This window comes from Denticeps clupeoides, chromosome 14 (assembly GCF_900700375.1).
Source record: "Denticeps clupeoides chromosome 14, fDenClu1.1, whole genome shotgun sequence".
In the NCBI taxonomy this organism is placed as follows: domain Eukaryota; kingdom Metazoa; phylum Chordata; class Actinopteri; order Clupeiformes; family Denticipitidae; genus Denticeps; species Denticeps clupeoides.
In genome coordinates this window covers 640,695-653,435 of record NC_041720.1, presented here as the reverse complement: position 1 = coordinate 653,435, position 12,741 = coordinate 640,695, and the positions used below count along the sequence as shown (strand labels likewise).

Below are 12,741 nucleotides of genomic sequence, written 5' to 3'. Positions count from 1 at the left end.
ATGAGCGAACTGCTGGAAGAGGATGGGGTGGGTTTTTCTTTTTTTAAATGTATGTGTTTCATTTCAAATAAGAATAAACTTATATTGACCCCACACTGGCTATTCTCCTTGATGTTCTTTACATATCTATAGTTCTACATTGTGATTTCCTATCCTGTCTGGTTATCCAGATTTGGTGATCCTGAAAAGTTCCTATCCGGATCAGATTGTTTCAACTGGCTCAAAAGTAAAATGGATAACATGATCACGGATTACTAAAAAAAAGGATTACTAAATCCGGATCAGTTTTATCCGGATTAAACTGTTTGAAAAACCGGGCCCAGATCTGTGGAAAGACTACAGGAGTGGGTTTTTGTTGAAATGTTTAAGTTGTGTATTTATTACATATTTCTTGTTCTCGTTCTATATATATTTTCAGTAAAAGAAGAGTGTACTTTCAGCATCTTAGCGTCATTAATTTAAGGAAATATTTAACAAATCTGTAATTAAATCTTTAATAAACTATCCAGGTTGATTAGGCAGCTATTTAAATAGAGAGGACGGGACTTTTGAAAATCAAGAAGTAATGCAAACTTTTTTTATTTCAAATATAAGATTGATACTGGAATATATTCAGTATTATATGTCCATGGCCGCGGGCAACATAAGAACATGCTTTGAGATGATGGAAGTGGGGTATAAAAAACTGAGTGGATTTGTTGAATTCTGGAAAAATGAAGTCTGAGTTTGTTTGTGAACACATTATTTCTTCAGTTTTACTTCTTCATTTTACACGTTTCCATTTGTGAATTTACTTTAAATGTAAAATAAGATAAGGCGGATGAGTCCAAATGGTCTCAATAATCAGCACATGCCAACTCTGGTTGGTGGACAGTTCCTATTCTACGAAGATCTTAATAGTGCATGCATGAGTATAAAATAGTATAATTAAAATGATAGCAGAAATTATTGGCCGTACTGGAAGCTGTTGGTTACACGAATGAGAGAGTGCAGAAATCCAGTGCTGATCAGAGACAGTGCTTGAAGCTTGACATTATCAAGGTAAAACTGGGAATTTAGTTCTGTGGAAAGAATGCCAGATCTGATATGGTATGGGTTATTGCCTGGGCACAAAATTGCCATCAATAAGCAATTATTTGCTTTTACAAATTTACAAAATGGAAAAAAATACTTTGATTTCAAACCATGACAATGTCTTATAGATACAAAGCCCAGGGATTCTGTAGGATTATATTCAGGTGTTTGGTCAAGTATAATTATGATTATATTCCCATGTTCCCGGCAGTCAGTGGAGTGTGTGCAGGTATAATATGGACTCAACCCCTTGTTTTAATCCACTTAGCCTGGCAGCAGAATTCTGAATCAACTATAAACGAGAAACTGAATATTTACTCAGTACAGTATATAAGCATCTCTAACTCTGACCTTGAACCCAACTCCCGCAATTTAACAAGGTATGAACCATAGGTAGAGTTGTGTGTAAAGGTGGTTTATAATGCACTTAAAGGACGGATTGATAAAGGTCCAAGGACCAAACTCTGCGGCACTCCACACATTCTGCAACACCTCCTCCTGTCAAGGCTCGCCATCAAACATTTTTTAAAATAAGATGAGGGTGGACACATGGAAATGTTCGAAATATATAGTTTTTATTCACAATTCTTTCTTCACACAGTTGGGGTGGAATGCATTTAAGCCAAATGTATTCAATTATTGTTTTTTCTCAACAAAAAAATGTAAACAATAGCAAAACTAACCGATGGTAGTTCAAACGTAATCTTTGGAAGATCTGCAATCCTAATTCTATTCCTTTCCTATGCAATTATAGGCCTTACTTATGCTATTCTAGGCATTTCCTATGCATTTTTAGCAAGTTTAAACTTTATGAGTAATATTTTAAGAATTCTTGGCACTGTGGTGCATTCTATCATGGAAGGTCCACTGAATATCATGGTAAAGTGGATAAAGTTATTGGAAAATGCTCTTGTGCATTTACACTGGTTCTGCAACCGCACTGAAAAAAAACTAAACAACTGGACAAGTTGTTTCATACATAAAGTGAGAAAGCTGTGGGACACCGATGATCAACATCAAACATCTGACCTCAATGAGATGGACACCTGACGACTGGACAAAGATTCCCCACTGTATTGTTCTTGCTCACTGATAAGAAAGTATTTAAAGAAAAAACGTTGCATGTTTCTTCTAAATGTACGAAACTGCTTTCGCATTTTTCATCACAACGGTAGCTGGTTTAATAATGTGCTACTTGTTCTCTAACCAATGGTATAAGTCCTACAGAAGAAATAAGGAACTTTTAAAGATACACCAAGAAAGGCAAGAATACACATTGAACGGCGTTCTGCAACATACACAGGACAAATCGTAGGAACTAGAAACTGGCATCAATCGGGAGAGACCTGCAGATCTTCAAAACCCACATAAACAGCTGCATAAACAGCTGCATCTTGCCAGACAATGTGACGTTGGTCCACAAAATTGGATTGACGAAAAGGTTTGAGATGGATCCCCACATGATTGACAGATACTTGTATAGCAATCAGGTCAAGAATAATCGTGTTGCCAAATGTTCTTTAAGAGGTGTACTACATCTTGACCAGGAACTTTATGCAACATTTGTGCCAGGATGGCAACAGATTAGCAGAAAAACGGTACAGACCTTGGGAGCCAAGGTGGCCAGTCGGAGAGAAGGTTATCAGAAGAGATGATCATCCTCAAAGTGCTGAATTTCATATCTGACGTGAAATTCATCCTGGCCAAAAGGACTGGTCTCCAAATATGCCATAATGTCCGTAATGTCTTTCAGACAACGGCTTCTTCATTCACCGTATCAATGGACTTTTGGACACCAGCTCATTTGGCCGTTATCAATATAACTTTGTGGTCTCAGTACGATGAGACGCTCCCACTAACATTCATCCTATAGCGCTCATCAGCATAATAATCTTGTATAATGAAGATGTGTCCTTATTAGCTTTAGAGTCAACATGGACCCCAAACGAATGTCTGAAACTGTTATTTATTCTAGGTATTAGAAGAAATGCCTCAATATCCAGTGATAATGTTCTTTAATAAACAGCAGCTATTTATACTATTATGTGTTTATATTTAATTTTTTTCAAAAATATTCATAATGTGTGATTTATTGCTTAATCTTTCAGGTTTAGCCCTTATAGGACTTGGGAATTATTATGTGTTCATGCGAATGACAGGGCGAGAAAATATTCTGACGGACTTCCACTTCCAAATGGATAGCATACTGAATGGCTGGTTGTTAACTAAAGTTCTTGATGCTATGGAGGTGGCTAAAAATTTTAAATGATTGTGGTAACAAGGCATACTTGACAAATGCAGCTTGTCTGGATATGGCTGACACTGCTCAAAAAACGTTAAAACAAGAGTGCACCCTGTTCTCTTCACGGATTAGTACTAACCAGGCCCAAGCCTTCTTAACTTCCAAGATCAGACGAGACTGGGCGTTCTTGGGCTGGTATGGCCGTAAGCAATCTCTGCTTGAAAATCTTGGACTTTAAACAACCTAGGCTTGAAAACATATCACAGAGTGAAAAAACCTCTTAACTTACTTTACACAAAAAAACTAACAAAGCGATGCAAAAAAAATTCATTTAAAAAGTTTTTCAACAGTTAAAGCTTACAGAACCTGGTATTCCCAGGAGGTCTCCCATCCAAGTACTAACCAGGCCCAAGCCTTTGTATCTTCCGAGATCAGACGAGACCGGGCGTTCTTGGGCTGGTATGGCTGTAAGCAATCTCTGCTTGAAAATCTTGGACTTTAAACAACCTAGGCTTGAAAACATATGACAGAGTTAAAATACCTCTTAACTTACTTTAGAAAAAAACTAACAAAGCGATGCAAAAAAAACTTCATTTTAAAAAGTTTTTCAACAGTTAAAGCTTACAGCACCTGGTATTCACAGGAAGTCTCCTATCCAAGTAGTAATCAGGCCCAAGCCTTCATAGCTTCCGAGATCAGACGAGACCGGGCGTTCTTGGGCTGGTATGGCCGTAAGCAATCTCTGCTTGAAAATCTTGGAATTTAAACAACCTAGGCTTGAAAACATATCACAGAGTGAAAATACCTCTTAACTTACTTTAGAAAAAAACTAACAAAGTGATGCAAAAAAACTTCATTTTAAAAAGGTTTTAAACAGGTAAAGCTTACAGCACCTGGTATTCCCAGGAGGTCTCCCATCCAAGTACTAACCAGGCCCAAGCCTTCTTAGCTTCCGAGATCAGACGACACCGGGCGTTCTTGGGCTGGTATGGCCGTAAGCAATCTATGTTGAAAATCTTGGACTTTAAACAACCTAGGCTTGAAAACATATCACAGAGTGAAAATACCTCTTAACTTACTTTAGAAAAAAACTAACAAAGCGATGCAAAAAAATTCATTTTAAAAAGTTTTTCAACAGTTTAAAGCTTACAGCACCTGGTATTCCCAGGAGGTCTCCCATCCAAGTACTAACCAGGCCCAAGCCTTCTTAGCTTCCGAGATCAGACGACACCGGGCGTTCTTGGGCTAGTATGGCCGTAAGCAATCTCTGCTTGAAAATCTTAGACTTTAAACAACCTAGGCTTGAAAACATATCACAGAGTGAAAAAACCTCTTAACCTACTTTAGAAAAAAACTAACAAAGCGATGCAAAAAAACTTCATTTTAAAAAGTTTTTAAACAGGTAAAGCTTACAGCACCTGGTATTCCCAGGAGGTCTCCCATCCAAGTACTAACCAGGCCCAAGCCTTCTTAGCTTCCGAGATCAGACGACACCGGGCGTTCTTGGGCTGGTATGGCCGTAAGCAATCTATGTTGAAAATCTTGGACTTTAAACAACCTAGGCTTGAAAACATATCACAGAGTAAAAATACCTCTTAACTTACTTTAGAAAAAAACTAACAAAGCGATGCAAAAAAAATTCATTTTAAAAAGTTTTTCAACAGTTTAAGCTTACAGCACCTGGTATTCCCAGGAGGTCTCCCATCCAAGTACTAACCAGGCCCAAGCCTTCTTAGGTTCCGAAATCAGACGAGACCGGGCGTTCTTGGGCTGGTATGGCCGTAAGCAATCTCTGCTTGAAAATCTTGGACTTTAAACAACCTAGGCTTGAAAACATATGACAGAGTGAAAATACCTCTTAACTTACTTTAGAAAAAAACTAACAAAGCGATTCAAAAAAAACTTCATTTTAAAAAGTTTTTCAAAAGTTAAAGCTTACAGAACCTGGTATTCCCAGGAGGTCTCCCATCCAAGTACTAACCAGGCCCAAGCCTTCTTAGCTTCCGAGATCAGACGAGACCGGGCGTTTTTGGGCTGGTATGGTCGTAAGCAATCTCTGCTTGAAAATCTTGGACTTTAAACAACCTAGGCTTGAAAACATATCACAGAGTGAAAATACCTCTTAACTTACTTTAGAAAAAAACTAACAAAGCGATGCAAAAAAACTTCATTTAAAAAGGTTTTAAAACAGGTAAAGCGTACAGCACCTGGTATTCCCAGGAGGTCTCCCATTCAAGTACTAACCAGGCCCACGTCATTTTAAAAAGTTTTTCAACAGTTAAAGCTTACAGCACCTGGTATTCCCAGGAGGTCTCCCATCCAAGTACTAACCAGGCCCAAGCCTTCTTAGCTTCCGAGATCAGACGAGACCGGGCGATCTTGGGCTGGTATGGCCGTAAGCAATCTCTGCGTGAAAATCTTGGACTTTAAAAAAAACTTGGCTTGAAAACATATAACAGATTGAAAATACCTCTTAACTTACTTTAGAAAAAAAACTAACAAAGCGATGCAAAAAAAAACGTCATTTTAAAAAGTTTTTCAACAGTTAAAGCTTACAGAACCTGGTATTCCCAGAGGTCTCCCATCCAAGTACTAACCAGGCCCAAGCCTTCTTAGCTTCCGAGATCAGACGACGACCGGGCGATCTTGGGCTGGTATGGCCGTAAGCAATCTATGCTTGAAAATCTTGGACTTTAAACAACCTAGGCTTGAAAACATATCACAGAGTGAAAATACCTCTTAACTTACTTTAGAAAAAAACTAACAAAGCGATGCAAAAAAAACTTCATTTAAAAAGTTTTTCAACAGTTAAAGCTTACAGAACCTGGTATTCCCAGGAGGTCTCCCATCCAGGTACTAACCAGGCCCAAGCCTTCTTAGCTTCCGAGATCAGACGACACCGGGCGTTCTTGGGCTGGTATGGCCGTAAGCAATCTATGTTGAAAATCTTGGACTTTAAACAACCTAGGCTTGAAAACATATCACAGAGTAAAATACCTCTTAACTTACTTTAGAAAAAAACTAACAAAGCGATGCAAAAAAACTTATTTTAAAAAGTTTTTCAACAGTTAAGGCTTACAGAACCTGGTATTCCCAGGAGGTCTCCCATCCAGGTAATAACCAGGCCCAAGCCTTCTTAGCTTCCCAGATCAGACGACTCCAAGTGTTCTTGGGCTGGTATGGCCGTAAGCAATCTCTGTTGAAAATCTTGGACTTTAAACAACCTAGTCTTAAAAACATATCACAGAGTGAAAATACCTCTTAACTTACTTTAGAAAAAAACTAACCAAGCGATGCAAAAAAAGTTCATTTAAAAAATTTTTTCAACAGTTAAAGCACCTGGTATTCCCAGGAGGTCTCCCATCCAAGTACTAACCAAGCCCAAGCCTTCTTAGCTTCCGAGATCAGACGAGAGCGGGCGTTCTTGGGCTGGTATGGCCGTAAGCAATCTCTGATTGAAAATCTTGGACTTTAAACAACCTAGGCTTGAAAACATATCACAGATTGAAAATACCTCTTAACTTATTTTAGAAAAAAACTAACAAAGCGATGCAAAAAAACTTCATTTTAAAAAGTTTTTCAACAGTTAAAGCTTACAGCACCTGGAATTCCCAGGAGGTCTCCCATCCAAGTACTAACCAGGCCCAAGCCTTTTTAGCTTCCGAGATCAGACGAGACCGGGCGTTCTTGGGCTGGTATGGCCGTAAGCAATCTCTGCTTGAAAATCTTGGACTTTAAAATACTTGGCTTGAAAACATATCACAGAGTGAAATACCTCTTAACTTACTTTAGAAAAAAACTAACAAAGCGATGCAAAAAAACTTCATTTTAATAAGTTTTTCAACAGTTAAAGCTTACAGCACCTGGTATTCGGAGGAGGTCTCCCATCCAAGTACTAACCAGGCCCAAGCCTTCTTAGCTTCCGAAATCAGACGAGACCGGGCGTTCTTGGGCTGGTATGGCCGTAAGCAATCTCTGCTTGCAAATCTTGGACTTTAAACAACCTAGGCTTGAAAACATATCACAGAGTGAAAATACCTCTTAACTTACTTTAGAAAAAAACTAACGAAGCGATGCAAAAAAACTTCATTTTAAAAAGGTTTTCAACAGTTAAAGCTTACACCACCTGGTATTCCCAGGAGGTCTCCCATCCAGGTACTAAGCCGGCCCAAGCCTTCTTAGCTTCCGAGATCAGACGACACCGGGCGTTCTTGGGCTGGTATGGCCGTAAGCAATCTCTGTTGAAAATCTTGGACTTTAAACAACCTAGGCTTGAAAACATATCACAGAGTGAAAATACCTCCTAACTTACTTTAGAAAAAAACTAACAAAGCGATGCAAAAAAAACTTCATTTTAAAAAGTTTTTCAACAGTTAAAGCTTACAGCACCTGGTATTCCTAGGAGGTCTCCCATCCAAGTACTAACCAGGCCCAAGCCTTCTTAGCTTCCGAGATCAGACGAGACCGGGCGATCTTGGACTGGTATGGTCGTAAGCAATCTCTGCTTGAAAATCTTGGACTTTAAACAACCTAGGCTTGAAAACATATCACAGAGTGAAAATACCTCTTAACTTACTTTAGAAAAAAACTAACAAAGCGATGCAAAAAAAAATTCGTTTTAAAAAGTTTTTCAACAGTTAAGGCTTACAGAACCTGGTATTCCCAGGAGGTCTCCCATCCAGGTATAAACCAGGCCCAAGCCTTCTTGGCTTCCGAGATCAGACGAGACCGGGCGTTCTTGGGCTGGTATGGCCGTAAGCAATCTCTGCTTAAAAATCTTGGACTTTAAACAACCTAGGCTTGAACACATATCACAGAGTGAAAATACCTCTTAACTTACTTTAGAAAAAAACTAACAAAGCGATGCAAAAAAACTTCATTTTAAAAAGTTTTTCAACAGTTAAAGCTTACAGCACCTGGTATTCCCAGGAGGTCTCCCATCCAGGTACTAAACAGGCCCAAGCCTTCTTAGCTTCCGAGATCAGACGAGACCGGGCGTTCTTGGGCTGGTATGGCCGTAAGCAATCTATGTTGAAAATCTTGGACTTTAAACAACCTAGGCTTGAAAACATATCAAAGATTGAAAATACCTCTTAACTTACTTTAGAAAAAAATTAACAAAGCGATGCAAAAAAAATTTGTTTTAAAAAGTTTTTCAACAGTTAAAGGCTTACAGAACCTGATATTCCCAGGAGGTCTCCCATCCAGGTAATAACCAGGCCCAAGCCTTCTTAGCTTCCGAGATCAGACGACACCGAGTGTTCTTGGGCTGGTATGGCCGTAAGCAATCTCTGTTGAAAATCTTGGAGTTTAAACAACCGAGGCTTGAAAACATATCACAGAGTGAAAATACCTCTTAACTTACTTTAGAAAAAAACTAACAAAGCGATGCAAAAAAAACTTCATTTTAAAAAGTTTTTCAACAGTTAAAGCTTACAGCACCTGGTATTCCTAGGAGGTCTCCCATCCAAGTACTAACCAGGCCCAAGCCTTATTAGCTTCCGAGATCAGACGAGACCGGGCGATCTTGGACTGGTATGGTCGTAAGCAATCTCTGCTTGAAAATCTTGGACTTTAAACAACCTAGGCTTGAAAACATATCACAGAGTGAAAATACCTTTTAACTTACTTTAGAAAAAAAAACTAACAAAGCGATGCAAAAAAAATTCGTTTTAAAAAGTTTTTCAACAGTTAAAGCTTACAGAACCTGGTATTCCCAAGAGGTCTCCCATCCAGGTACTAACCAGGCCCAAGCCTTCTTAGCTTCCGAGATCAGACGACACCGGGCGTTCTTGGGCTGGTATGGCCGTAAGCAATCTCTGTTGAAAATCTTGGACTTTAAACAACCTAGGCTTGAAAACATATCACAGAGTGAAAATACATTTTAACTTACTTTAGAAAAAAACTAACAAAGCGATGCAAAAAAAACTTCATTTTAAAAAGTTTTTCAACAGTTAAAGCTTACAGCACCTGGTATTCCCAGGAGGTCTCCCATCCAAGTACTAACCAGGCCCAAGCCTTCTTAGCTTCCGAGATCACACGAGACCGGGCGATCTTGGGCTGGTATGGCCGTAAGCAATCTCTGCTTGAAAATCTTGGACTTTAAACAACCTAGGCTTGAAAACATATCACAGAGTAAATACCTCTTAACTTACTTTAGAAAAAAACTAACAAAGCGATGCAAAAAAAACTTCGTTTTAAAAAGTTTTTCAACAGTTAAAGCTTACAGAACCTGGTATTGCCAGGAGGTCTCCCATCCAAGTACTAACCAGGCCCAAGCCTTCTTAGCTTCCGAGATCAGACGGCACCGAGCGTTCTTGGGCTGGTATGGCCGTAAGCAATCTCTGCTTGAAAATCTTGGACTTTAAACAACCTAGGCTTGAAAACATATCACAGAGTGAAAATACCTCTTAACTTACTTTAGAAAAAAACTAACAAAGCGATGCAAAAAAAACTTCATTTTAAAAAGTTTTTCAACAGTTAAAGCTTACAGAACCTGGTATTCCCAGGAGGTCTCCCATCCAAGTACTAAACCAGGCCCAAGCCTTCTTAGCTTCCGAGATCACACGAGACCGGGCGATCTTGGGCTGGTATGGCCGTAAGCAATCTCTGTTGAAAATCTTTGACTTTAAACAACCTAGGCTTGAAAACATATCACAGAGTTAAATACCTCTTAACTTACTTTAGAAAAAAACTAACAAAGCGATGCAAAAAAACTTCATTTTAAAAAGTTTTTCAACAGTTAAAGCTTACAGAACCTGGTATTGCCAGGAGGTCTCCCATCCAGGTACTAACCAGGCCCAAGCCTTCTTAGCTTCCGAGATCAGACGGCACCGAGCGTTCTTGGGCTGGTATGGCCGTAAGCAATCTCTGCTTGAAAATCTTGGACTTTAAACAACCTAGGCTTGAAAACATATCACAGAGTGAAAATACCTCTTAACTTACTTTAGAAAAAAAAACTAACAAAGCGATGCAAAAAAAACTTCATTTTAAAAAGTTTTTCAACAGTTAAAGCTTACAGCAACTGGTATTCCAGGAGGTCTCCCATCCAAGTACTAACCAGGCCAAGCCTTCTTAGCTTCCGAGATCAGACGAGACCGGGCGTTCTTGGGCTGGTATGGCTGTAAGCAATCTCTGCTTGAAAATCTTGGACTTTAAACAACCTAGGCTTGAAAACATATCACAGAGTGAAAATACCTCTTAACTTACTTTAGAAAAAAACTAACAAAGCGATGCAAAAAAACTTCATTTTAAAAAGGTTTTCAACAGTTAAAGCTTACAGCACCTGGTATTCCCATTAGGTCTCCCATCCAAGTACTAACCAGGACAAAGCCTTCTTAACTTCCAAGATCAGACGAGACCGGGCGTTCTTGGGCTGGTATGGCCGTAAGCAATCTATGCTTGAAAATCTTGGACTTTAAACAACCTAGGCTTGAAAACATATCACAGAGTGAAAATACCTCTTAACTTACTTTAGAAAAAAACTAACAAAAGCGATGCAAAAAAACTTCATTTTAAAAAGTTTTTCAAACAGTTAAAGCTTACAGCACCTGGTATTCCCAGGAGGTCTCCCATCCAAGTACTAACCAGGCCCAAGCCTTCTTAGCTTCCGAGATCAGACGAGCACCGGGCGTTCTTGGGCTGGTATGGCCGTAAGCAATCTCTGCTTGAAAATCTTGGACTTTAAACAACCTAGGCTTGAAAACATATCACAGAGTGAAAATACCTCTTAACTTACTTTAGAAAAAAACTAACAAAGCGATGCAAAAAAAATTCGTTTTAAAAAGTTTTTCAACAGTTAAGGCTTACAGCACCTGGTATTCCCAGGAGGTCTCCCATCCAAGTACTAACCAGGCCCAAGCCTTCTTAGCTTCCGAAATCAGACGACACCGGGCGTTCTTGGGCTGGTATGGCCGTAAGCAATCTCTGCTTGAAAATCTTAGGACTTTAAACAACCTAGGCTTGAAAACATATCACAGAGTGAAAAATACCTCTTAACTACTTTAGAAAAAAACTAACAAAGCGATGCAAAAAAACTTCATTTTAAAAAGTTTTTAAACAGTTAAAGCTTACAGCACCTGGTATTCCCAGGAGGTCTCCCATCCAGTACTAACCAGGCCCAAGCCTTCTTAGCTTCCGAGATCAGACGACACCGGGCGTTCTTGGGCTGGTATGGCCGTAAGCAATCTATGTTGAAAATCTTGGACTTTAAAAACAACCTAGGCTTGAAAACATATCACAGAGTGAAAAAACCTCTTAACTTACTTTAGAAAAAAACTAACAAAGCGATGCAAAAAAACTTCATTTTAAAAAAATTTTCAACAGTTAAAGCTTACAGCACCTGGTATTCCCATGAGGGTCTCCCATCCAAGTACTAACCAGGCCCAAGCCTTCTTAGCTTCCGAAATCAGACGAGACCGGGCGTTTTCTTGGGCTGGTATGGCCGTAAGACAATCTCTTCTTGAAATCTTGGACTTTAAACAACCTAGCTTGAAAACATATGACAGAGTGAAAATACCTCTTAACTTACTTTAGAAAAAAACTAACAAAGCGATGCAAAAAAACTTCATTTTAAAAAGTTTTTCAACAGTTAAAGCTTACAGCACCTGGTATTCCCAGGAGGTCTCCCATCCAAGTACTAACCAGGCCCAAGCCTTCTTAGCTTCCGAGATCAGACGAGACCGGGCGTTCTTGGGCTGGTATGGCCGTAAGCAATCTCTGCTTGAAAATCTTGGACTTTAAACAACCTAGGCTTGAAAACATATCACAGAGTGAAAATACCTCTTAACTTACTTTAGAATAAAACTAACAAAGCGATGCAAAAAAACTTCATTTTAAAAAGTTTTTCAACAGTTAAAGCTTACAGCACCTGGTATTCCCAGGAGGTCTCCCATCCAAGTACTAACCAGGCCCAAGCCTTCTTAGCTTCCGAGATCAGACGAGACCGGGCGTTCTTGGGCTGGTATGGCCGTAAGCAATCTCTGCTTGAAAATCTTGGACTTTAAACAACCTAGGCTTGAAAACATATCACAGAGTGAAAATACCTCTTAACTTACTTTAGAAAAAAAACTATCAAAGCGATGCAAAAAAAACGTCATTTTAAAAAGTTTTTCAACAGTTAAAGCTTACAGAACCTGGTATTCCCAAGAGGTCTCCCATCCAGGTACTAACCAGGCCCAAGCCTTCTTAGCTTCCGAGATCAGACGACACCGGGAGATCTTGGGCTGGTATGGCCGTAAGCAATCTATTTTGAAAATCTTGGACTTTAAACAACCTAGGCTTGAAAACATATCACCTCTTAACTTACTTTACACAAAAAAAATAACAAAGCGATGCAAAAAAAATTCATTTAAAAAAGTTTTTCAACAGTTAAAGCTTACAGAACCTGGTATTCCCAGGAGGTCTCCCATCCAGGTACTAGCAGG

At 39.2% G+C, this 12,741-nt stretch overlaps 15 non-coding genes and 19 pseudogenes across 15 annotated transcripts; all 34 read right to left on the bottom strand.

Moving 5' to 3' along the window:
- Window positions 1–3,670: 3,670 nt before the first annotated feature.
- LOC114764020 (uncharacterized) lies at window positions 3,671–3,789 on the bottom strand (annotated as a pseudogene).
- A 145-nt stretch (window positions 3,790–3,934) lies between these two features.
- On the bottom strand, window positions 3,935–4,053 carry LOC114764030 (uncharacterized; annotated as a pseudogene).
- Window positions 4,054–4,197: 144 nt separating this feature from the next.
- Window positions 4,198–4,316, bottom strand: LOC114763940 (5S ribosomal RNA). The gene has a single exon (XR_003742428.1). It is a non-coding gene; the product is annotated as a 5S ribosomal RNA (ribosomal RNA).
- Window positions 4,317–4,459: 143 nt separating this feature from the next.
- LOC114764010 (5S ribosomal RNA) lies at window positions 4,460–4,578 on the bottom strand. Its single transcript, XR_003742480.1, has one exon. It is a non-coding gene; the product is annotated as a 5S ribosomal RNA (ribosomal RNA).
- Window positions 4,579–4,722: 144 nt separating this feature from the next.
- LOC114763928 (5S ribosomal RNA) lies at window positions 4,723–4,841 on the bottom strand. The gene has a single exon (XR_003742419.1). It is a non-coding gene; the product is annotated as a 5S ribosomal RNA (ribosomal RNA).
- A 143-nt stretch (window positions 4,842–4,984) lies between these two features.
- Window positions 4,985–5,103, bottom strand: LOC114763964 (5S ribosomal RNA). Its single transcript, XR_003742443.1, has one exon. It is a non-coding gene; the product is annotated as a 5S ribosomal RNA (ribosomal RNA).
- A 145-nt stretch (window positions 5,104–5,248) lies between these two features.
- LOC114763915 (5S ribosomal RNA) lies at window positions 5,249–5,367 on the bottom strand. Its single transcript, XR_003742408.1, has one exon. It is a non-coding gene; the product is annotated as a 5S ribosomal RNA (ribosomal RNA).
- A 231-nt stretch (window positions 5,368–5,598) lies between these two features.
- Window positions 5,599–5,717, bottom strand: LOC114763885 (5S ribosomal RNA). The gene has a single exon (XR_003742396.1). It is a non-coding gene; the product is annotated as a 5S ribosomal RNA (ribosomal RNA).
- A 148-nt stretch (window positions 5,718–5,865) lies between these two features.
- On the bottom strand, window positions 5,866–5,984 carry LOC114764044 (uncharacterized; annotated as a pseudogene).
- Window positions 5,985–6,128: 144 nt separating this feature from the next.
- Window positions 6,129–6,247, bottom strand: LOC114764022 (uncharacterized; annotated as a pseudogene).
- Window positions 6,248–6,388: 141 nt separating this feature from the next.
- Window positions 6,389–6,507, bottom strand: LOC114763893 (uncharacterized; annotated as a pseudogene).
- Window positions 6,508–6,643: 136 nt separating this feature from the next.
- On the bottom strand, window positions 6,644–6,762 carry LOC114764043 (uncharacterized; annotated as a pseudogene).
- A 144-nt stretch (window positions 6,763–6,906) lies between these two features.
- LOC114763897 (5S ribosomal RNA) lies at window positions 6,907–7,025 on the bottom strand. The gene has a single exon (XR_003742397.1). It is a non-coding gene; the product is annotated as a 5S ribosomal RNA (ribosomal RNA).
- A 142-nt stretch (window positions 7,026–7,167) lies between these two features.
- LOC114763977 (5S ribosomal RNA) lies at window positions 7,168–7,286 on the bottom strand. Its single transcript, XR_003742455.1, has one exon. It is a non-coding gene; the product is annotated as a 5S ribosomal RNA (ribosomal RNA).
- A 144-nt stretch (window positions 7,287–7,430) lies between these two features.
- On the bottom strand, window positions 7,431–7,549 carry LOC114764038 (uncharacterized; annotated as a pseudogene).
- A 144-nt stretch (window positions 7,550–7,693) lies between these two features.
- On the bottom strand, window positions 7,694–7,812 carry LOC114764009 (5S ribosomal RNA). Its single transcript, XR_003742479.1, has one exon. It is a non-coding gene; the product is annotated as a 5S ribosomal RNA (ribosomal RNA).
- A 145-nt stretch (window positions 7,813–7,957) lies between these two features.
- LOC114764027 (uncharacterized) lies at window positions 7,958–8,076 on the bottom strand (annotated as a pseudogene).
- A 144-nt stretch (window positions 8,077–8,220) lies between these two features.
- Window positions 8,221–8,339, bottom strand: LOC114763900 (5S ribosomal RNA). Its single transcript, XR_003742398.1, has one exon. It is a non-coding gene; the product is annotated as a 5S ribosomal RNA (ribosomal RNA).
- A 144-nt stretch (window positions 8,340–8,483) lies between these two features.
- Window positions 8,484–8,602, bottom strand: LOC114764047 (uncharacterized; annotated as a pseudogene).
- A 144-nt stretch (window positions 8,603–8,746) lies between these two features.
- LOC114764024 (uncharacterized) lies at window positions 8,747–8,865 on the bottom strand (annotated as a pseudogene).
- A 146-nt stretch (window positions 8,866–9,011) lies between these two features.
- LOC114764026 (uncharacterized) lies at window positions 9,012–9,130 on the bottom strand (annotated as a pseudogene).
- A 144-nt stretch (window positions 9,131–9,274) lies between these two features.
- On the bottom strand, window positions 9,275–9,393 carry LOC114763902 (5S ribosomal RNA). Its single transcript, XR_003742399.1, has one exon. It is a non-coding gene; the product is annotated as a 5S ribosomal RNA (ribosomal RNA).
- A 143-nt stretch (window positions 9,394–9,536) lies between these two features.
- On the bottom strand, window positions 9,537–9,655 carry LOC114764046 (uncharacterized; annotated as a pseudogene).
- A 145-nt stretch (window positions 9,656–9,800) lies between these two features.
- Window positions 9,801–9,920, bottom strand: LOC114764031 (uncharacterized; annotated as a pseudogene).
- Window positions 9,921–10,062: 142 nt separating this feature from the next.
- LOC114763881 (uncharacterized) lies at window positions 10,063–10,181 on the bottom strand (annotated as a pseudogene).
- Window positions 10,182–10,328: 147 nt separating this feature from the next.
- LOC114763883 (uncharacterized) lies at window positions 10,329–10,445 on the bottom strand (annotated as a pseudogene).
- Window positions 10,446–10,589: 144 nt separating this feature from the next.
- LOC114764028 (uncharacterized) lies at window positions 10,590–10,708 on the bottom strand (annotated as a pseudogene).
- Window positions 10,709–10,854: 146 nt separating this feature from the next.
- On the bottom strand, window positions 10,855–10,974 carry LOC114763989 (5S ribosomal RNA). Its single transcript, XR_003742463.1, has one exon. It is a non-coding gene; the product is annotated as a 5S ribosomal RNA (ribosomal RNA).
- Window positions 10,975–11,118: 144 nt separating this feature from the next.
- On the bottom strand, window positions 11,119–11,237 carry LOC114764011 (5S ribosomal RNA). The gene has a single exon (XR_003742481.1). It is a non-coding gene; the product is annotated as a 5S ribosomal RNA (ribosomal RNA).
- Window positions 11,238–11,382: 145 nt separating this feature from the next.
- On the bottom strand, window positions 11,383–11,500 carry LOC114764019 (uncharacterized; annotated as a pseudogene).
- Window positions 11,501–11,645: 145 nt separating this feature from the next.
- Window positions 11,646–11,767, bottom strand: LOC114764037 (uncharacterized; annotated as a pseudogene).
- A 143-nt stretch (window positions 11,768–11,910) lies between these two features.
- LOC114763971 (5S ribosomal RNA) lies at window positions 11,911–12,029 on the bottom strand. Its single transcript, XR_003742449.1, has one exon. It is a non-coding gene; the product is annotated as a 5S ribosomal RNA (ribosomal RNA).
- A 144-nt stretch (window positions 12,030–12,173) lies between these two features.
- On the bottom strand, window positions 12,174–12,292 carry LOC114763878 (5S ribosomal RNA). Its single transcript, XR_003742395.1, has one exon. It is a non-coding gene; the product is annotated as a 5S ribosomal RNA (ribosomal RNA).
- Window positions 12,293–12,438: 146 nt separating this feature from the next.
- On the bottom strand, window positions 12,439–12,557 carry LOC114764032 (uncharacterized; annotated as a pseudogene).
- Between the last annotated feature and the right edge of the window lie 184 nt (window positions 12,558–12,741).